General features: G+C 40.5%; 1 long non-coding RNA gene across 1 annotated transcript; it reads left to right on the top strand.

The window, feature by feature from the left end:
- Positions 1 to 176: 176 nt before the first annotated feature.
- Positions 177 to 23,660, top strand: LOC137470672 (uncharacterized). Its single transcript, XR_010997194.1, has 2 exons — positions 177 to 1,558; positions 22,240 to 23,660. It is a non-coding gene; the product is annotated as an uncharacterized lncRNA (long non-coding RNA).
- Positions 23,661 to 24,144: the final 484 nt, after the last annotated feature.

Genomic DNA, 24,144 nt, shown 5'->3' on the forward strand with positions numbered 1-24,144 from the left:
GGGCTTTTCGGCGGGGGGGAGGGGGCGCGCTCCGCCGCCGCCACCCGCTTCAACTGGGCTCCTCGCGGCGCGGCGCGCGAGGTGCCGGGAGTCGTAGTGCGGCTGCGGGAGCCGGCCCCGCCGCCGCAGGCGGGACGCCGTAGCGGCAGGACTACAACTCCCGGCATGCCCCGGGCCGCCCCGGCCGGGCGGCGTCGGCGCACTGCCCTCTCCGGAGACACCGGAGCGTTTCAGCGGCCGCTGGGAACTTGCTGACTCTTCACATTGCGCGCACAGGCGGGAGCGGCGAGCGCGGCCGGGAGCGGCGCCTCTGGATGGCAGGGAGCGATGGAGGGAGGAACAGACAGTGGACACACACCCCATGCTGCGGGGCGCCGAACAGTGCAGCGACTTGTTTATCTCGCCAGCTGCCATTCACGGTCCGGCCCCGCCTTCCTGCGGGATGCTGCCCTGTGATTGGTCAGTGCTGCCCCGCCGTGCGGCGGGCGGGGCCACGCCGGCCGGGCCCGGCGCAGCTCCGGGCTCAGTTCTGCGGGTCCATGTTGGAAACGGGATTTTTTGTGGGATTCGTGTGGTTAGATGCTGCTAAATAAACCGGTCGCTTACAGAAATACGGGGGCACATGCTGTGTTTGCGCTCAGCTACAAGCCAGGCGTGTTGCTGCGTCTTTATGATCCGATGCCGTAGCAAGGCTGTGCCCCTTCAGCCCCGAGCAGAGAGATGTTTAGACAAACGCGGCGCTGCTTTGGGGTTCAGATTTCATCAGAGTACTTTGAGATCACAGAAACGTTCAGGCCTTTTAATGATATGTCTCGGGTCTCTCGAATATCTTGTTTTTTGCGAAAAGCATCACTGTGCAGGCTTACTTGCATTATGGAAGTGCCAGGCAGAGGTAACTGTATGAAGAGTCACACAGAATCACAGAATCAGTCAGGTTGGAAAAGACCTCTGAGGTCGAATCCGCTCTATGACCAAACACCACCATGTCAACTTCAGACTGTGGCACTAAGTGCCATGTCTGTTCATTCCCTAAATATCTCCAGAGATGGTGACTCCACCACCTCTCCAGGCAGTCCATTCCAATGTCTAATGACCCTGTCTGTAAAGAAATTCTTCCTAGTGTCCATCATAAGCCTCCCGTGGCGCAGCTTGAGATGATCTCCTCTCATCCTGTCACCTGTTGTCTGGGAGAAGAGGCTGACCCACACCTAGAGCTTCCTTTCAGGGAGCTGTAGGGAGTGTAAGGTCAACCTTGACCTGACCTGCAGGTTGCATCCCACTCTAGAAGAAAAGGACAATCCCCACCTTGTGTGTTCAACCTTCGATTACTCCTGCCAGCAGCAAGTGAATGAAGCAGAATTTAATTAGAGGAGGGGAGAGTAAAAATGGCATCTCTCCATACACAGAAAAAAATCTCAGTTCATCACCTGCTCTGCCAGCATTACTTACCGCAATGGAAAGTTTTTCCACATGCTGGATGGGAGGGGTAGGGGTAGAGAAGCTGATGAGAAGCTGTCATTGCTGACAAAGCACAGGGAGGTGTCAGCTGCATGATAAGGTATGGTGCTATATATGATTACTAGTGCATAGCTAAGTCATGAGGTCATAGCCAGAAGTTTGTTTCTCAAGGAAAGGCAGGAGTGTAACCGTTTTGAGGTGATTATTTCTTCCAGAAGGCAATAGATGAGTCAGAATTTCCCTTGAGACAGGTAGCTAGCAACTGAAATTCTCAGAAAACTTCATCACTTCTTTACCAAAGTAATATTTTCCAGAGAACTGCAAGTGCTTTGCTTTGCAGTTGCAGATGTGGATCTTTCTGAGCAAGGCCTGATCATGAGCTGGCAATTTTCCTGAACAGGAGAAAGAACACCATTGATCTTTCATGGTAAACATGAAAGACATTTACTAAAATTAGAGATAACTATTTAAATTTTGCAAAGTATTCACATCTTTGGTCACCTAGTAATCAAAACCAACACTGAGAAGAAAGGGACGCAGACATAAAAAAGAGAACTTATCTGTAGAAGGTTATTTTACCCAGATTTATTCTGACAGTTTTGACATCAATTGGAATATGGACTACCTTGGTGTTGGTAATAATAAACTCTTCAAGTAGTTCCCATTGCCCTCTTTGACCAAGAAAAATAGCCATTATTGCCCATTTTCACCACTAAGGCATTTGTTTTTACTCTTTCAATTTTACATTGTACTGACAGGACTGTCTTTTATTATAATTTAAGTCCACAGTGCTGGTGAGAGAGGGCTAAGAGCACCCTCATTATCGTGACCTGGCACTTGTAAGCCAAGGCAGTATAATTTCCCCTCCACCCTATACTGTACACAGTTCCCTAGTGTTGCAAGCAGCCATTTTATCCTTTCTTCTGTAAATTAATTGTGCTTTGCCAGTAAATTTTTTGGCCCTCAGTGCTGCTACTGGGAGGCTGTCCGAGAGAAACCTCTCTAACAGCTGGAAGCCTTTTAAAAATGTCAAACCTACGTTTCCTTGTGACCAGTACCACGTCCATCTTTTCCTGTGCAAATACTGTCCTGAAGTAGCCTTTCCCGCTCTCCTGTGTGTACCCCTGCCAAAAGTACTTCTAGACAGCAGTCTCGCAGTCTCATCCCCACACAGCCTTGATTTTGCTGGACTAATCAAGCCATGCTCTTCTCATTCCCTTTGTGAGCCCCACCAGTGAAGGCTGGACTCGTACAAATCAGGTTGTGAAAGAACCCAGAACGTGATCTGTGCCCTGATTCCTTCTCTCATGACTCAGCCCTTCTTCTACTTTCTGAATCCGTATGTTGGCCACACAAAAGCCACTAGAAGTGTAGAACCAATTAAACAGCTTCAAGCACAGGCCAGCTTAGAGGCTGGTAAGAATGAGGCTACCATCTCATTTGTGCAGAAGTTTTATTATAGTTGAAAGATGGAAATGGGATCATTTGTTTCTTCTTGAGATTGGAGTGTAAAGCAGGATTCCATTTCAAATTCATAAAGGTGGAAAAAACTGTTTATGTGGCACAGGCTGTCAGACCTGCTGAAAAACAGCTGCCTGGCATCTCCTCTCCAGGTGGTTCCCAGAGGAGAAGCAGCAGCAAGCAGCCATTTACAGAGCAGTGACAGCAAACTGTTCGAGAGAAAGAGACAGAAAAATACTATGACATTTCCATTGCTCTTACAAGTTAGTGGAACAGTTGTGATACCAGTAACATATATTTAATAGCATTCATGTTTTATTTTAAAGTGTTTTACCAATTGTATTATTCATTTCTGGTCAGAAAATAAATGGCTGTAACATTTTTAATATGCAGTGCCATATCATTTGTTAATTGTGCTGACGCAGAAAGTTTGAGTAGCCCTAGCAATAGAAACTTATGGGGTTGCAGATTGCAAGCAGGACTTTTTTCAGCCTGCCAGCCTAAATGAAGATGCCACATTGTGAGTCATTAGAATCACCATTTCTTCCAAATCTCAAGTCACTGTGGTTAAGTTTCACTGGAGGTGAAAGATATATCAAGCAAGACTGAAAGCTGAGGAATTGAGTATCCTCACCAGATCTCTAAACAATTTTCCAACATAGATAAGACATGAATTTCTAATGTAAAAAGGAAAAAATTGGTTTTTAACACTGCAGTGCCAAGAAAGTGATACATGCAGAACTTTGCTCTTCTTTGTAGATTGCCTTGCACTTAAAATACACTCCTATTTTCTTTCTAGCATGTTTCATTCCTTGGGCAATCTCTTAGAATTATCTCTTCATGTGTTGGTGAGACCAAAAGATAGGTGGTGGGATTTCTTTATTTTTCTTGGCCACATTTGGAAGTAGCAGCACCTTTTCTTAATTCACTCTGTAAGCTTTTACTTGTTAATCTAATAGGATTTTTTATTCTTATGTATAGCATTTTTTCCAGTAGATCTTGAGTGGGATATTAGTAAACATATGCACTCAGTGTGGACTTCTGTCTGTCACATTTAAAGCCAATGTTGCTTCACTTCAGAGTGGAAGGATGGCTCTCAGAATTCCAAGGGATACAAGTATAGAAACCTTAGGATGTATACAGGTCTCATATGTACTGTATTATCATCTTTTCATTAGCAGAGAAAAACTAACAGACCTGTTTCAGAATGTGTAGAGATATACTTGGGATTTTTAAACATATTAATGGCAGTGTGAAGAGCCTAATGAAAATGGGACAGAATACCAGAAGATTTCTAATAAGGATAGATTAGAAAGTCTCCAATTGATTCATATAAATTCAAGTTCATATGTTATGATTCCTAGTAAAACTCTGAATTTTGGAATCTTTTATGTCAATTAACTTCTAAACCCCTATAGTAAAAGTATTAACCTTATTATATTGGTTTGAAAAAACAAAGTACATAACTAAGGGGCTCTATCATGATTTTACAGTAAATCTAGAGAGCATGCTAGGAATGAAAGGAGGAAGCATTGACTTCTGCACTCATGATATAATTATTTGGCTAGTTCTGTTTTGTTGGGGGTTTTGTAATTCATTTTTATAGTACCATAATCCAAATAGTACTAAATGAGAAACCTTGTGCTGCTTTTCTTGAGCATAATCCAAGAACCTGGTCCCAGAGTAGTCTGTACTGCTTTATTCCATGTTAAGAGAACCCTTGCAAAAGCTATTCCCTACCTTCTCTTTACAGACTAGCAAGTATGAACACTTACTTAACAAAATCAAAGTAATTCAGAATTCAGCAAGTAAAAAACAGTAGGAGACAGCAAAGTATTTTTTTTTATAAAAATAAAGGGTTTTTTATAAAAATAATAGTTTTTTATGAAATAATGTGGTTAAAGTGAATGAATTAAAATGAAATAATTCTGTGTTGCTCACTGTGCTAGAGTTCATCATTATGCCTCTATACCTCAACTTTATTGCTCAAGCAGTATAACCACATATGTATCTTTCTTAGGATATCCACTTATTCCCTGTGAATTGTGAAACAAGATGCACAAGCTTATGTCATTTGGGGAGCAGCATGCAGTATTGTGGGCTGGCTTCAGTTTGACAGAAAAAAAAAATAACAAGAAGCCAGAGGATACTACTAACTAATGCCTTTGTGTTCAAATTTGAGAATCAGTATGACAGCTGGTTTAGAAGGCAAGCCAATACCTCCAAAGCAGAGATTTAGAGAAAGCCTTGAATTCCAAAAATGTAGAAGGGTCCCATAATTATGGAGAAAGCATAAACTCTAACTCCAATTATAGCAGCCTAAATTTTCATCCTTTGGAGCTGCACAGTCGGTGTAACTGAGTTTCCTTGTCTTCGTTGGTATACATGGTTTCAGTCTTCCTGCATTGTTGGCATTCTCATTCTAGCACTATCATATTCCATCCACTGTATTTCCTTGCCAGTCATTAAAGTTTTTGGAAGTTAAGTAATTCTAAACTTTGCATTAGAATCCACTGGAAAAGGCAGTGCCATGTAATGAAAAGGAAAGATGTTTCTTTGCTTACCCTTGAAGCATATAAAGGAGAACACAGCTAAACTGCTCTGATAGTTTTCTGCTGTTAAATTCATTCCCACGGAAGAAATAGAATTGTGCTAAAAGGATAACCTGAACCACATTGAGTTCTACTCTTAAGTTTTCAACTTTTTCCTTGGATAAAATAAGTTTTGGCAGAATCCATCCTAAATGCAAGCTACAGCTACAGAACAGTATTTGAGGACAGGTCTATACAATGTGCATCATTTATATAGAGAGAATATATATAATTCTTTAGTGTTGCTCCTAGCCACTCAGATTCTGATGCCCTATTACAAATGTTTTCAACAGCAAATGTTCATAAGGGGCATCAATAAATCATCTTAGGGAGGAGACATGGGACAAGGAATAACAAATATAAGTTGTACCAAGTGAGATGTAAATATGGGAAAACCTTTGAGTGATAAAGACAATTACATAATCAATTATCTGAAGATACTGTGTAATCATTAGACTAACATTAAAATCATCAGATTTTTTAAGAATGGATCAGATAAACCTCTGTCAGAAATTTTGTAGGTAAGGTAGCATTAATGTGATGAGAAATTAGATTACTTGTTTTTCTTTCCAGACCTATTTTCCCATGTCTCTGTTATTCTATATGGCATAAGAAGGACCCTCAGTTCATGGACTAACCAGTTAAAGGACAAAAGACATAAGTAAACCAGGAGTTTTCATGACAGAAAGGTTATCCCACAAGGATTCATACCTAACACTGAGCTGTTCACAGTTCATAAATGAACTGGGAAAAGGCACGAATGATGACGTGACAGTGTTTGAAGAACATATTTAGTAATTCAGATCTAAAGCTGATTGAAAAGTACTGCGAGAGGCTTCCACAACATTGTGAGCAGTGGTAGTTGAAAAGCAGTATTCCAAAGCACAAAGCAGCATAATGCACAAGGGGATAAAAACATACAGACATGACAAATTCTAAAAGCTAGTGTCAACCAGGAAAAGCTTTGCAGTCACTGTGAGTAGTTCTCTGAACAAAGGTTCAGTGCTCAGAAGTGATTAATAACACGAGAAAGGTTAACTTTTTCAGGAAAAGGATAAGAAAACATCATGAAAAACATGTTTATAGTGCAGTGCACTACTTGCATGTTGCTTTCAGTTCTAGTTACCCCATCTCAAAGTCCATATAGTAAGGATTACAGTAACATTCAGGATTGAACAAACAAAATCCAGAAAATCAAAATGGCAAAATACAAATAAATCAATAGCTTTTAAATACAGAATACTGGCACTCTCTTAGCATGTCTGCAGTACTCAGATTTCTGGAAAATGGGAAGGCACACAGAAGGGATTACTGCCACCTCCTTGCCCTTTCCAGATACTTTTTTAATTGTGTGCTCGTTGGGCCTCTAGTCTTGTCTACTACAGCCGTTCTTATGGCCCTATGGAGAAAGGCTAAATACATTTTGATTTGTTAGCTGGGAGGATAAATTATTCGGGGGAGGTGATAAATGGTAAAAATAAATTGAGACAAAAGGCATATTTGATTAATATTGTGTCATTTACTGGTATTGTATACTATGGTTCAGAGGAAACTTCCAGCACAGGAATTCACTGGAACACAGTTTGTTAGAATATGAAGAGCTGTGCTAACAAAAGAAACAAGTGATCCAAGAGCTAAATCCCTCCTGCCTGTGAATGATTTTGTGTAACTATGGTGGAATTAGATTTAGAAAAACCTTAGAACTCCTATGCTGAGAGCCTCAATATATTGCTGAAGTTCTGGTTTTCTTATTTCCACCCTAATTTTATTATTTCCTAACTCCATCTGTGCCTCAGTGGCAAAATCCTAAATTATCTAGATTCCAGAACTGTATTTACAGCCAAATAGGAAATGACAGCATTGGCTGCTGGCTCACAATGCTGAAGAAGTTGAGCAACTCTGAATTTTAAAAGAATGCCAGATGGTCTAATGAGAGCAGAAACCAGAAGTTCCATTGTCCTGCATGGTTATATTTCTTTGGGGACCAGGTTTTCTACCTGTAATGCAAGGTATAATATTTTCCCATCTTCATGAAAACTCTTATATTTAAGTTTTATGAAAACTATCACTTAGCTTAACTAGCTCTGTCCATCAACCAGTAAAAAATTTGCACTCAGTCAAATTTCAACCAGCCTAAAAAAAGAACTGACCAAAATCTTTTTATACTTCAGGCTACAATATTGCCAATACAAATCAGGAAAAAAAAATTCCTGAGTCAAATTCCTATTGTTAATGCCATATATAGAAAAGACTTAAGCTCTGACTGCTGAAGAAAAAATATTTTTTAAGCCCTTGCTACCAGACCTCAAAAATTTTATTGTCAAACCCCTACAGTGCTTTTGGCTGGGTGAAGTATCAAGGAGAAGGTGACTGTGGCCTCACAGAAGATGCAGAAACAAGATTAGAAGCATGGGGATGATGCATTCACAATCACTCTTTCTACAGAACATGAATGCCCTTGCTGCTAACTTCTTATCACTTGCTTCTGTCTTACCTCCACTCCAATTTTACACAGTCACTCAGTAAAATTAGAACAATCAAAAGGGTTAAATTAATGCTCCTAAGCTGAAGTACGTTTAACTTCCATGTTAATGTTTCCTTGAAGGATAAAGTGCCCTTGCTTTCCTGTAGCCTCTGGTAGTATATTGTGTTTGGTTGGGAGAGGGTTAAGTTTCCTCACAGCAGCCTGTGTGGTGGTGTGTTTTAGATTTGTGGCCAAAGCAGTGTTGATAACACACCCGTGTTTAAGCTACTGCTGAGCACTGCTCGCACAGCATCAAGGCCTTCTCTGTTTCTCACTCTGCCCCCACAGCACGTAGGCTGACATGAGCTGACCAAAGAGGTCCTGCACGCTGTGTAACATCAGTTATGGAACTGGGGGGGAGGTTTTGCAAAGTTGCCATTGCTTGCAGACTGGCTGGGCATCAGTCTGCTCGTGGGAGGTGGTGAGTGCCTTTCCATCACTTACTTCTTTTTCTTCATCCTTTTTTCTTTCATTGCCTTATGAAACTGTCTTTATCTTGACCCATGCCTTTTTCTTGCTTTTGCCCTTTCAACTGTCTCCCCCATCCCACCTCAGGGGGAGTAGGGGAGAAGCTGGGTGGGTGTTTAGTGGCTGGCCAGGGTCAACCCACCACCCACAGAAAAGCTCTGAGGAAAGAACGAGAAGGAAATGGGATGCATCTTACTGGACTAATTGCTTTGCCATGGCTCTCTTCTTCAATGCTGTAAGTTAAAACAACCAAATTCTAATTGTTAGGGAATTGGTGTAAGAAGTTAGAGCTCATTTTCTCTTTCCCATCTGCTGGTGCCATCAAGAAGGCAGTATGGATCTCAAAGGGATTAACAAACCAGTAATCAAACAAAATGTGCTACTTCTTCCAACCTTTAATGCTGGCATAGGCAACCTATAGCTCATATGTGGCATCTGCAAGAGCTACACCAAATGACAGACAGATAGCAGGCAGTGCAGCTGTAGAAGTTCCCGAACCTTCTGTATGTCCAGCTGTCAGAAAAAAGCAAACAAATTGAGGCCAGAATTACCCTGCCACCTTGGGCACAGCTCTACTCTCCAGCAGAATCCTTACCAACAGCCTATAATGTCATTCTAAAGTTTGACCTCTCCTTAGTGTGCTAGGGTGTCACATGAACTTGACCTTTCATCTCTTGTCTTCCTTAATCTGAAACTGTTGTGTTTGATTCTGCACAGACCCAGTCTGATGCCATGACATCCAAACTGAATTTTTTCCCTGACTGAAGTTTTTGTATTGATGGGTAAACCTGTGGTAGAACAAGCTCCTCCAGTAACCCTGAGACTTCTGAGGAACTGCAAGAATTTGGATTCTACACATGCATGAGCTTTTCAGGACTGTTGGAAAGCAAAAAAACATGGAAAGGGTTTTTTTGTTTGTCATCTCAGTAAGGAGACCCAAATTTTAGGAAGTGCATTTAGTACACTCTTTAAATAGAGCTTTAATAGTAAGTTAATGGAGACATGTTTAACTCAGAGTCTGTTTCAAACCACTTTGTTAGGAAAGTGGGAAAAATGCATCACATATGTTTCAGTTCTTCTGGCTATAAAGTAGGAACAATCTTTTTTAGACATCCTTAATGGGGCTGTCTCAAATCTAATCGGTAACTGTGGGCACTCTGAGTACTAACCTTTCCTTAGTAGTACTTTATTATTGCAAAATTATAGCTGCTAGTGCAAAGTTTTCTTCATATAACCCATTGAGTCCCTCACTTGCAATGGACTTTCTGGCATAAGACAAAACACGGGGAGCTGTAATTTTATCATGCTTGTTATAGAAGTAAGCATACTTGAAATAGAAATACTTGTGCTATCACCGGTAACAGAAACAATAACAGTAGACTGGCATCAGATTACCAAGCTGTTCTCAGTAGTGAAACCCTGACCTTTGTATGTAATGAACTGGATGCTTAAGGGAAAGAAGATACACTAAGATGAAGAAAATTTGTTGAAATGGTGACTGTTGTGCTGGTTGCATTAAGAATCCATTTTGGTGCTAAGCTCACATCAGTCTGCATAATTTTGATGTGTTGCTTGTGACTCTAGTCACTCCCAAGTAGAGATCAAGTTCTGCTCTTAAGAAATGAAAAGGCCTGGCTTCTTTGGGTCTGTGTCTCATTCCTTATGCTTTCCCTATGTCCACACCTCAGGTTCACTGCCCATCATCAATCTTCCCTTCCCCCAGTACCCACAGCTCCTTCTTCCTGCCTCCCAGCTACCAGCTGGGTGCGAACCAAGGGGCTGCTTTTGAGCTGAGCATGTGCTGGCTTGCCAGCAAACCCAACGTAAGAAATAACCTTTGAGCTCAGGCAGCAGCCTTTCAGTCTCAGTAGTAATTTGAAGGAAGTAGTCTTTCCTTTACTGAGCTGTTATGTTTCTTAAAACTTGGAGGAACTTCATAGCCTGAAGTTTTCTGTTTCTGAGCCAAATGTAACTGAAATGAACTTACAGATTATAAAGTTATTAGAGAGGGTCTGACAAGATGGGTAGGCAAACAACATATCACCTAAGCCCTGTTTCCTGAGGCTTCCAGTCCCAGAGAAGTATCCTTTGACAATGTAATAGATACAGTTCCCAGAAGTTTATAAATAAGGTTTAATGATGGAGGGTGTGGGCAATATGTAAAATATTGATCTCAGGAGTTTCCTTACCATTTACAATATTCAAGGGAAATCTCCAAAGCCATTTAGCAGAAAACGCACAGTGGGTTTGATTTATTTGGATTCATACAGAAATTAGTAGACACTGGGAGCACATTTCAGGAGCCAGAACATATGTCCTTGTTAAATGTCTCTGCTCCAGTAGTTAGGCATCATTTCCCAAACAAATATAATTGTAGTTTATTGTCAGAATTATATATAATCCTAGACAGAATTATATATAAATTAAAAAGAAAAAAGAAAAAAGTATTAATAGGTCCATACTATACAATTCTACATAGTTAAAGATTTTCACTTCCTTTAGGACTTCCTGCATACAAAAGATCCTCTACTTGAACAACCGTAGATAAGAATCATTGACAGTGTATGTATGACTGTACTTTCTGCTTTTATTATGTGCATTATTTTTTCACATTTTGGGCATCCTAGGCTGTACCTGACCTGAATTCAGATGCAAAAAGAACTGGTTTTGGCATAGTTCAAGTAATATGATACCTGTTCTAAAACCTGATAAAATTGCCTGCTTTCTTTACTGTATAATCTCTTTTCCTTGATATCATTTGAATATTGATGCCACATGTCATGCTTATCCCTTCCAAAGCACACTAAAAGTGAGGGGGAAAAAGAAAAAAAAAGCCAGATGCAAATTCACCTTGGCATGACCTTGATAGAAGGAAGACAAAAGCATGTGCTGAACTCAGTGGCATTCCTAATTAATTTATTTATGACTGGCAATAATTTAGATTGCATTGAAAATATGTCAGGTCCCTGAAATAGTAGAAAAATCCATCTAGTGTCAAAAAATATGTTTCAGAAGAACTTAATGTCTGAAAGCATTCTGGTGATCATACAAATTCTGGGTAAACTGAAAATAGAGGAGTAAATTTGGTAAATTACTGATAAGGAAATAATATACAGTGACTGTAGCTCCTGTTGGTCAGGCAGCAGAGCACATCATATGCTTTCACAGAGAAAGAGGCTAATAGAGAAATTCTGCACATATATATGAGAAATAATACTGGAAATAAAGATAAAATATGGAAGAAAGCCTCAGAATATGGGGAATTTGGTTTCCCAGCTCAAACTGGTAATGTGTAAAATGCAGATCTAAGTGCTGTGCCCTGACCACTGCAGAGCTTTCAGCAAGCAAGTCACGCAAAATCCCCTTCAGGACCTCTTTCCTACATACAGAAGCTATATGGACTTATTTCATGCGCTATTAACCAAACAAGTTCAATTTTTGTGTGTGGTTTCTCTTACATCGACTTAGAACTATTTTTATCCATTTGTTGTATGACTATACCTTTACACCATAAGCACAGATTAAGTTTTCAAATATTTGCTCCGTTCATAGTCATTATTTCTCCCCAGCCCTTTATCACTGACCATTTGCAAAAGGCCACTTACCACCACAGTTCTGCCAGACTGACCCCAAACAGGTCCCTGGTACCAGCAAGGCTGGCAAGCAACCTCCAGGGAAGTATCCAAGGGGATGAGCCAAAGTGCACCTACACAACAGGTGTGGGTGCAGTAACCTGCTGCTGGATGGTGACAAGCAACCAGGTGCTGGATCTTCATCAGTTCCAGTTGTGTTGGGAAGGAAACATCCATCTGCAGCCCTGCTGACAGCTAAACCAGTGTAAACAGATCTAAACCATGCTAAAGCCTTGACTGCACACAGCCTTGTGTAATATACTTGCTATATTGATTGGAAAATCAATAATGCTAAGCAGGTAACCCCCCTGTGCAAGCACATTTATAGCATATAGGAGTTTTTTTCACTGATGGGATATTCCTATAAATTTCTCTGTAATACAATGAGAAATTTTATCGTAATCTACAGCATGAAGTAGTGTTGCATCCTGACCCAATATATAAGCATAAAAAATTAGTATCTTTATCTATCATCTCATAAGGCAATTTTAATTTAATATTATCTAATTGCACTGCAGTGTAAAATAGTACCATTTTAAAGTAGTTCTAGGGTGCCTTTATTAGCCAAATAAAGCAAAAGGAACAAAAAAAAAACCTACTGAGCAGGGCCAAATGAAGCTGCATGATAGCTGGGAGGGTCGGGCTGTACATTACTATGTTGTTCCCATGCTGTGTGACATGGAATGTGCCACACTGAGGGGTGCTTATAGCCCTCAGCTGTAGCCAGGTCTCCTGAATGCTCTTTGGTGGCAATTTGAAAGGATACAACTCGAAACCAAGTAAAACAGCAGAATAAATTGATAGTTTCTGATATTAAATTCCTTAAATCACAACATTTTATTTATTACACAATATGTTTCAAATTTATACCCCTTGTTTAAAAAGTATCTTCCTTGAGAAACCTAGCCAGAATTCATTGCTATGTGCAAATATGTATAGAATGCATAAATACATAACACATAAAATTACTAACTTTTTCTAATCATAAGATGGCATTAAGACAGGTAACAAGGCTGCTTACCTCCTTGGATGCTTCTATCAGTGCATTCACTTTGTGGGGTAACTTTCAGGTGCAGTTTAGCACCGTGCCTTCTGCATATTTACATGCCACTGTAAAGGTCTGCTCTTCCCTTTCCCTTCTCCTGAATCACACAGTCCTCAGAACTTTCTGTCCTGCTGAGTTGTGAAGCTGTGGACAAGCACAGTAGATCTGGGGAGCCAAAACCTGCAGGCAATAATGCGTATTTGAGCACTTGCCAGTGCCCATGGCCACACGGTGGGCAAGTAATCCCGTGCTGTGCCTGTCAGCCACCCAAATTTCTAATAGAGTTAAGAACTGAATGACAGTCTTCCCAAAGGCAGCATCAGAGTTAGAGAATTCAGAAGTGGCTTAATACTTGCTAGAAGCTCCACCTAGGCAATCCACGATGTCTTAGGAATGCAAATATTTTGCAGCAGTCTGATCATGGCAGGAGGTTTCTTCTTTGTAATCTTATAACAAATGCAAATCACATAATTTGATCCTGTGGGACAATTTCTGCATGAGAATAGCAAACTCAGGTATCTTTCTTAGTCAGAGGATTTAAAACTGAAGTAATTCTGAAAGCTCCACTGTAATTTATATATATATATGTGTGTGTGTGTGTGTGTGTACATGTATAGATATATATATATATATATAAAGAAATAGCCTGCTAATATTAAAAATAGCAGTACCAGCATATGAAAGCAAGATATTTAATTTCTTGATTTAAATAATTTAGATACAGCATTAAAAATCTTTAGATGAGACTTAAGATTGCACATTAAGACCTGAATCCACCTACTGTTTCTAGCCAAAATTCCATTTACTGGAATAAAAACATTTGGACAGGCAAGTAGCAAAAAGAAATGGCAGCAGCTGATCTCCCAGTAATTAATTGTATAAGGGTGTCCCAGAACAGGGGCAAATTCTGGGACAGCACATTGACAGCCATAATAATTATGTAATCTGGCTGGAATTAATGGGATTATGGCTACCCTTCCTTGCTTTTCCTTTTGAATAACCTTGCATAAGAGAGAGAGTTTGATGGAAGATGTGTGTTTCCCAGCTCAGGAAACAGAAACCTCTGAGAAGAGCCCTGAAGACAAACTACCCCTGAAGCAAAAAAAACCAGCACTTCCCACTGAAAGTCAAGACACAAAGCAAACTTGAAGTACACCTGGTCTCAGAAAAGATTTGACAAAACATGACTGCAAACTGCTCAGCAGCTCAAAACAGGACCATTTGGTACTGTGGGTCGGAAGGCTGAAGCAGGTCCCGTTATCCTTGCACTCTCTTGTCTGGTAGAGGCCACCTTGCACCTTCACCCTTGTTGATAAAAAATAAGGGAGTGTTATATCCCTTTTTTTTCCAAAACACACCGTGTTAGCTCCTGGCCCAGAGCATATCGCACGTGTTTCTCACTGCCCTGAGTTCAAGCAGATAAACATGTGGCTGTGCTGTACAGGGACTGCAAACCCTGCCTTCACATTACCTCAGTGAAATGCCTGTCTGCTACCGCTACTACATTTATGCAGAAAATGCAGGAACGCTCAGCAACCAAGGTGTGTCCTGGACAGACACAAATACCTTGTAGTCATTTGCACAAAGTTTCACATACTGTGAGACTATCAGTACAGGAGGGAGCATGAGCCCTGGAAGAGCTAAACAAACCCAGTGCTAAGAAGCCAAATTTGTGGCTTGAAAGAAGTTGCATTGGAGGTAGGGTTTGACAAGAAGGTACTCTGTTTCACTGACGGACTTAAGGTTTCTCTCAGATCTAGTTGTGACTCTGAGGAATTTAGCACACAATACAGAGAATAAGGAGTTTGTTGTCTCTATCATTTTTTGAACCAATGTAGCTCCTGAGCTGTATGTGATATGTAATCAGAATGTTTTCCACCTTTGTATAGTCTCCCTATTATCATCTGGAGTTATGTGGCAAAATTAACTACTTCACTCTCATACTAAGAATGCTACTTTTGTATTATGCTTATTATATTATCTTATATATTGTTAATAATCATACATACTCTTGCTTTCTTTTTAATACTAGCATTTTCCATTAAATGCTCTTGTGTCATTTAAAAAAATCTATAGCCATGTTATCTTCAGATTGTTTCATATATTATGGCACTGTAAGAAACTGGGTGTTGGAAATAAAATGTTAAGGCACCCAAAGCCACTGACGTTAAACATATTTAACACCTGACTGAACTGGGCTTACCAAAGCTGGGCAGAGCTTTTGGTAGAGTCCTGCTCAAGTCATTCCGTACTATTATGTGAGAGCCCATTAATAATTGCAGTTTCTATTAAAGTTGGATGTAATTCTAAGAAGCCAAAGCTGTTTGTATCTAGTTTCTCTGGTACCACAAAGGCTCTCGGAAGGGCTTATCATTTCTTTTTCTATGACCTACAGATTGACTACTGATCCTGAATCTATTTGCTTTTGATTGTTATATCATCAGGAAAAGCATATGAGAGGACACAGCAGAGAGTATGCTCTGCTGGTCAATCCCCATAGTGATGCCATAGTTCTGAGTGGCTCTTTATTTACTGTCTTGAACCTGTAATGAATACATCCTCTATAGCAATCAAAGTGTTAACTTTTGTTATCTCTATCCATATTTCCACCACAAACTGATATGAAAACTCAGCTTTTGTGTTGCCTGAATGATGTAATCCCCCCTAACAGCTCACATTTGAAATGGATCAAAACCCCCAGCTCTGAAGAGCAAGCAGAGTTCAGAGTGTTAAGGCAGAGCAGGCTTCAGTGTGGAGAGACACGGGCTTTTTGAAACAGGGTGGGATTAGAGATAGATTTACAAAGAGTCAAGTACATCAAGGAAAAGGGATAGGACCTCATGAATGTCCTACTGCATATTGCTTTAAAATGTATGATTTTTCCTTTGTGGAATGCTTGAACTTGACTTTTTCTTCACTTGAAATGAACAGCCTCTTCTTTTCTTCTATCTCTTAGCATAAGAAAGGAAGGCTTTTTGTGGTAGCTGGATTTTTTTTTCAGCTTGCAGACAAGGAAAAAATTCTGATTTCCTCAGAATATATATTTTACCTATAGAAAAATGACCCTTTCATCATCCTGGATCGTTTTTAATCCCTCCACATAATTTTCTTAGGTTCCCAAACTTTATTCACTCCATGAGGATATGCCCTTGGGTCATCTTGGTACATATGGTTGGGAACCTGAACGGTGTGTACCTAGGCCTTTGTCACTGCTGGGCATATTACAATGCTGGGGACATAACCACTGCTTCCTGTACTGAATTTGACACTGACTATGCTGTTCCAGTCCTCCTGCTTTAAGATGCACTACATCAGTTCCCCCTTTCATAAGACTCACAGGCAATCCCCAGCAATTTAGCTTCCCTGCAGCAATGCCTTCATCCCATCAAGCTGTTTGGAAAGGGACAGAAATTCCTGCAGGGAAAGAAGTTTCGGGAATCTCCTTCCTGTTACCAAGAAAATCTAACAATCTTTCCTTTGATGGAAGCTCCTAGAAAACTGCAGTCTCCATAATTGCTGAAGCATGGATGGAGATTAAGGGGGAGAACGGGTTAAACAAGAGATAATAAACTTCCAGAGCCTCTTTATTCCACAAAGAATGCTGACCATGAGTATACACAGTAAAGAGAGAAATATCCTGGGGAGATCACAGGAGAAAATCCTGTTGCAGAAAAACAACATGCTTCAATAAAAACAGAAAGGCAGATAGGTGCATCTGTTATCAATCAGCTCTTTAGACAAGTTGAGGAGTCGTGGAGCAAAAGAAACAAGCGTTCCCTCAGGCTCAAATTCCTTCTTGGAATTTCTCAAATGTCCATGGCTGCAGAGCTGTAATTCCCGGTCTGCCCTGAGAACAGCAGCTACCGCCACGCTCCTTACCAGCCTGATTACCCAGGCGGGGAAACCGGCAAATCTGAGGACCTGTACAGAACTGGCTCACTGGGAAAAGGCAGGTTTAGCCCATTAATCTATCAAACCAAAAAGTGGTGAGGAATTCTTGATCACATACATACTCGCTCATTGCTTCTTTATTTGCTGGCTTTCAATAAGGATAATTAAATTGCAAAATTAACTTCCCGTGAAGTTGTTCTGCCATACCAATTGGGCTTTTCTCCCTGAGCATGGAAAACTGCAGAGTACCTTACCGGTGTGCTGCGTGCCCGTACGCTAATGTTAGCAGCAACCAAACCCCGGCAGTTTCGTTTAGCATAAGAATAGGTTTGCTTTGTAATGACAATGCTGACTGAAAAACAGGCATTTCTGTAAAAACACTTTCATTTAAAGCTTGGCCATACGTCCTTGTACAACACAAGCTTGACCACATGCCACACACCCTAGTCCTCAGTTCTGACTCGCAGCCCCCTCCTCAATCCTAGCTGCCCTTACCAGCCATGCACTCCGTCTCTAACTCCAGGCAGCCCCGTCTGCCTTGTCCTTTACTTGTCACAGAATTCGATTGGAATTCGATTGGAAAATTCAGCACCAATTCGATTGGAAAAGGCCTCTGAGATCACCGAGTCCAACCTCGTCTTCCCTGGCTGAGCGCAGGCAGGGTGGTTCCTGCCGCTCGTCCTCTGGCACTGCGCTCCCCGGCGAAGGCGCCGTGCTCCCTTGGCAGCTCGAAAAGAGCAGGGCCTGAAGTGATGAATTTCTAAGGGCAGGAAGAGAGGGGGAGGGAAATTCAGAGAGAATGTTCTGGCCGAGCAGAGAGTGAATACACATTAGTATTTTGGTTTGGAAGGTCTTTTGTTCTACAGATGCCTTCCTAGAGGTGTACACTGAGATCGTGTAGGTGGCAGCAAAAGGAGGATTCCCCAGCAGTACCCTGCATCGGTGCTGCATGTTCTTTTTGCTTCCAAAGTGTGTTCTGTACTCCTGGATATTTCCAAACCCTCCTCTAGCCTCTGGACTCTGACCTCAAACCAAGGAGAATTCAGTAATGAATGCAGTTAATTTGAAACCAATTATTGTTTCCAAGGTCAATAATGGTAAAACTGACTATCAGCAAATAACCCTCCTGAGAACACAATTCTGAAGGGATCCTGTGTTTCCCTTAACCAAACAATGCCATAGAAACTGACCAGATGTTTGCCTACTCAACTTGCCAATCTACTACCGTGCTTTTCCTATTGCTTAAAGCAGGCCTCACAAAACCTGAACTAAAAGTAGGCAGCAGTCACAACGGCATGCTTATTTCACTCAGACCAGGCTTAATAGGGCGTGTTGCTTCTGAATTTTAAGAAAATCAATGACATTCATATTGCATTTGCTAAAACAAAAGTTGGATTTCTTCTTTGTGGTTTCTGCATTTGGGAAGAAAAGGCTAAGTTTCACTATCCACCCTTCAATAAAAACAGTCAAAGAAAAATGTTTCCTGTGAGTATTGTAGATCTTCCTTGATCAGCCAAGGTTTACATCATGGACAAATATGCCCATTTGTATTCAGAGGATGCAGACTCAGGATGCGCCCAACCTATTTCCCTACCACAACCTCGTCATCCCCCGCTTCAGATTCCTCTGTTCCCCAGGCACCACCCTGATTCATAATCTCAAGAAAGTAGGAGATACTTGATAATCTTGCAGACCTGCACAACAACTGTGTTCACTGTGGATTTTCCAGCCCAATTGATTGCCTACTGTCTGGCTTGCTAACTTCTAGAGCATGAATGCTATTTGCTTATCTGTCATCAGAGTGGCTCTCACTTTGGTGTCTTTGATGAAGGCCAGGGCCAGCACCTCTTCAGCATGCAATTTTATTTATGTGGCTTTCTTCACTCTGAATTTCTTCATCCAGTGCTAGTCACACAAGACCTGCAAAACAGTTTCACCTCCTGGTGCAGTGAGTTTTAGGCCCAGAAACATTATTCCACGGTGTTATTTTTTCCAGCTCAAAATTAAATCATTATTTTCCTATAATGAGTCATCATTTTAGAAGGACTTAGTTAAGTTCCATGTATCTGAAAGATATGCAGATGAGAAATGCAAGGTGCATTACCTTCTACAGATCTTGTGCTGATGACAGAAAGTTGCAAAGTATGGATTTTTGTTACATAGAAAAAGAAAATAAAAAACTGTGCAACAGAGAAATGTGTGAAAAGGATCCCAATGCCTCTCATGGAAAAATTCTGCACAGAGGAGTGCAGTGCAAGTTAGCACAGGGTGACATCACCTTTTGGTGTGGCTCCACCCTGCACAATCACACTTGGTGAGGCTGGGTCGTGTCAGGCTGAGCAGACCTGCATGAGTGTACTCTGGAGTTGCAGTGTCAGCTGTTGCAGGCTGACAGCAGAGTTTTTCATGGAGCCACATCTATAAACCTGGGCTTGTCGGTTACCAACTCCACTTTGACTCCAAGTCAGATGCAGACATCAGAACTGCAGACATCTTAAGTTAGATAATGAAAATTCCAGTGCTGGTGCTCTAAAGATGGAAGACAAATGGTCTCAGATCAATGTTCAGCTGGGGTCTTACTTGCCATTTTTTAAAAAATTTTTAAGAAACTTTTTAATATTTTCTCTCCAGTAAAGATACATCAGTCTTTCAGTCCCTGAAACAGCAAGGCATGATTTTTATGCAGACACTTTTTCATCCAATCTATGTGCAAAATTCTTAGCATTGTATATAAATCATATTAATAAAATAAACTCTTCCATAGACTGTGATTTGTTATAACATAGCTTATAGGGTTCCTGAAAATGAGTAATAAAACTGTTGCTATTCTTGCACAGATTCATTTCTCTGCTCACTCTTCCCAGACTGGACATATAGTTTCACTGCCACACTTCCACTTACTTTACCAGTAGAACAAGTAGATCCTTTGGTGTACCTAGAAAATGTAATGAATCCTTGTCTAAAATATGTTGGGTGATTCATGCCCTAAACCTACCTGTTCTGCTACACTGACCACCAAGGGAAGCCCTAGGTGACTCATCTTGGTTATCAACATCTCCATTGCATATGTAAAAGTTAAATGAGATTCATTTTTCTGGTGGTATCTGCAATTGCCTCAGACAGTTCCTAGCAAAACCGTCATCTTTCAAAGAGCTCAAATGCATAATTTTTCTGAAAGCCAAGAAAGCACTTGAAAGTCATTTGACCAAAGGAAAACACTGATCAGCCTTTCCACAAATCTTTTTGCCACAGAGAGATGAATGTCTTAAAACTGTCCACAAAGTAAATGCACACAAACATAGATGAGAAGAATGCACCAACAGGGAAACATGCAGAGATTTGGATCCAATAAACCGAGGCAGAGGAAATATACAGAACCTAGGCAGGACTTACCGATGTTCTATAGCAATAATATTTTTCTAGTTTCTCATGTAAAACCCAATACGGAAAGTTTATTATCACAACTATGCTAGAAAATTAAACTGAGAAACAGAAAAAATTCATCACTTTAGTGATCCTGTCAAATGAACATGCTGAATTAACCTATTTTCTTAACATAAACAAACAAAGATAAGTTATTCAATTATCTGTTTAAATCTTGCCATTTGCCTTATAAAACTAGAGATTGAAGAGTATGTCTGAATTAATGCTTTGTTTTAGATCACAGAAATCTGAAGTATATATATTTGCATATATGATGTTTACAATTTGAAAAACTAATTTGAAGTTATCAACCTCTTGTACCCCAATAATGTCAGGTACCTATGAGTTAAGAAAATTGGTACAATATCCTACCATTGTTTATGTGGACCACAATTTGGTTATAGAATATCTAAATCAGCACAGTTCTTCAGATGAAAAGCCTTGCAGCCCTTGTTGACACATGAATTGAAGAGAGCAAAGAGATGGTAAGTAGGAGAAGAAAAAAAAAATTAATACATACAATCAGGTTATATTTTGACACTGTCACACATGACATCCTTGTCTCTAAACTGGAGAGACATGGATTTGACAGACAGACCACTGGGTGGATACGGAATTCCATTGGATGGCCACACTCAGAGCTGCAGTCAATGGCTCAATGTCCAAGGGGAGCCCAGTGATGAGTAGTGTCCTAAGGGCTTGGTATTGGGAGCAGTGCTTTGTTTAACATCTTTGTTGGTGACACAGACATTGGGATCAGGGGCACCCTCAGCAAGTTTGCCAATGACACCAGGCTGTGTGGTGCAGTGGACACACTGGAGGGAAGGGATGTCACCCAGAAGGACCTTGGCAGGCTCAAGAGGTGGGACTGTGCAAACCTCTTGAAATTTAGCAAGGTCCTGCACCTGGATGGGGGTGATCCCAAACACAAATACAGGCTGGGTGGAAAATGGATTGAGAGCAGCCCTGAGGAGAAGGGCTTGGGGGGTTGGTGGATGAGAAGCTCAACACGACCCAGCAATGTGTGCTCAGAGCCCAGAGAGCCAGCTCTGTCCTGGGCTCATCCAAAGCAGTGTGGCCAGAAGTTTAAGAGAGGTGATTCTGCCCTTCTGCTCTGCTCTCCTGAGACCCATGTGGAGCACTGCATCCAGCTCTGGAGCCCCCAACATGAGAGGGATGTGCACCTTCAGAAGTGAGTCCAGAGGAAGTCACAAAGGTGATCAGAAGAGGCTGGATCACCTCTTCTACGAAGTAGAAGAAGAAGAAAGGCTGGGAGAGCTGAGGTTGTTCAGCCTAGAGAAGAGACGGTTCCAAGGACACCTTACAGCACCTTCCAGTGCCCAAAGGGGGCTGTAAGAGAGCTGGAGAGGGACTTTATACAAGGACATGTGGTGACAGGACAAGGGGGAATGGCTTCTAACTGAAAGAGGGTGGGTTTAGATTAGATATTAGGAAGAAATTCTTTATTGTGAGGGTGGTTAGGCACTGGAAAAGGCTGTCCAGAGAAGTTGTGGATGCATGCAACATTCAAAGGGTAGGTGGGGCTTTGAGTAACCAGGTCTAGTGGAAGGTGTCCCTGCCACTGGCAGGGCATTGGAACTAGATCATCTTTAAGATCCCTTCCAACCCAAACCACACTATGATTCTATGATTCTGTGTTATAAGTTCCAAATACTAAGTTAAAAAAAATCAAATTATTATAATTAAACTGATGGTATTGCTTAAGGTGTGTCTTTTCATAACCAGGCAGCATATATGCCATAATATAATTGCACACAGAGACTGAAATCACTTGTGAGAGATACTCTGTTGACCAAATGACAAAAAGGCTCCTGCACCTGCAGTTAGTAGTAAGTATAAAAGTTCAGTGTACTTCTTCCACCACAGTTGGCATAGCTGGTGCACAAATTCAAAGCTGTAATCAAAGGCAGTTGTGCAATTTAGACCTTAGCTAGTATTTTGAAAACACAGAGGGAGGGGCAGTATTAAACTACTGAAAAAATATTTATGAAAAGGAAGGACACAAAGTAGATTCCAATTTAATTAGGAACTACTGATCCACAGGGAGGGAAAAAAAAAACCAAAAAAAACCCCTGAAGTTATGAGAAAACTATATTTTTGGACAGTACCTTGTTGGGTTTTATGATGAGCTCCAGTTATGCACAACACTATGTAACAGTTTTGTCTGCCAGTCTCCAAAACAGTCAGATCACTCTTTGGATCATTCAGAAAATATGCTCTCTGCAACAATTTATCTTGGAGAAACTTTCAGAAATCAGTCACAACCTTTGTTTAAAGGTTTTATTTTTGAAATGCTGACAGCAGCTTAGCTCTAGCATTGTCTACAGAGAATGCTCCTACAGAGATACTTAAATGATGCTGTCACACAGAGTAGAATAAATTATTTCAATAGTAAATCAGCTAATTATATATTAAATCTGGTGCCTACTATTCTTTGATATCAGACAATTTTTTTCTTGCTCTGGATGTAAAATAGAAATGTGCCCTAAGCCTTATAAAGAGCCATTTTTTTTATCCTATCACTATCACTCAGTGTCTTAGTTTAAGATTTGTATTTCTCGTCATGTGATAGCCTCAAGTTTTCTTTTCACTTCATTTTTAGAGTTTTGAAAAGTTCAATGTACACATTGACAAATACCCCAGAGGTCAAATCCTAATTTATTAATGTCTGAAATCTCATTATTTTTGAATAACTCTCATTAGTTTAAGACCTAACTGGTGATTTTTTATGTTTAGGCTTATTAAAATTGATGATACTACAACCAGTGTAAATCCCTTCTTTATATAATGAGTAATTAGAAACAATGTAAGCAATTACAAGCTAGATAATTTTTTTTCATTAATTTTCTGATAAATATATGAAATTTTCCCTGTGGAAGGCTGATTATAAATCACTCACAATCAATCTCTGCAGAAGCAATCAGCATAAAGAAGAGACAGCCTGGCTTTCCTCAATCAAGTCTAAAAGAAATGAACTCGTTTTACCTCAAAGACAGACTAAGCAAAAAACAAAAGCAACAAAACTTTAAACTGAACTTTGGATATACCTAGGTTCTCTTGGGAGAAACATGCATTTCAGTGTTGTGTCCCCAAAAATCCTTTCAGCTTCAACCGTAGGCCTTGTGTATGGGATCATAAAAAAAAGAGATGCATCTTTGTTAGCTCTGTCTAAACAAAACTCCATGGGGTTTACATCACATCCTTCCCAGGCTGATTCCTTCAAAGAAAGTTTTCTATACAACCCAGGTTGGGTATTTAGAAAGTTGGAGCTTTATTTCTTCTTTAAAATATTAAAACTTTTTGGGGGTTGGTTTTTTTTTAAACAGATTTTTTGTTTTCTCTTTGCCTACTGCACCTTTCTTAGTTTAGCTGCTTATCAGAAGATAATGAAAAGGTCTCAGATATGAACTGTTAACAATCTACATCAAGGAAATGAGATGCAGAAACTTTTAATAAAGATCTCTTATATGTTCATTCAGTATTAAATTACAGTATGTGCCAACACAATTAAATAATTTAACTAATATTCTTTGTGACATTTCTCCTGGTTCCTCACCATGGGCAAATGGAGGGAAGAAGGTAGAGCACATGGCAGTCTGAATTCCTGTTGCAAAAATAAACAGAAAAAAA

This window comes from Anomalospiza imberbis, chromosome 3 (genome assembly GCF_031753505.1).
Source record: "Anomalospiza imberbis isolate Cuckoo-Finch-1a 21T00152 chromosome 3, ASM3175350v1, whole genome shotgun sequence".
NCBI lineage: Eukaryota > Metazoa > Chordata > Aves > Passeriformes > Viduidae > Anomalospiza > Anomalospiza imberbis.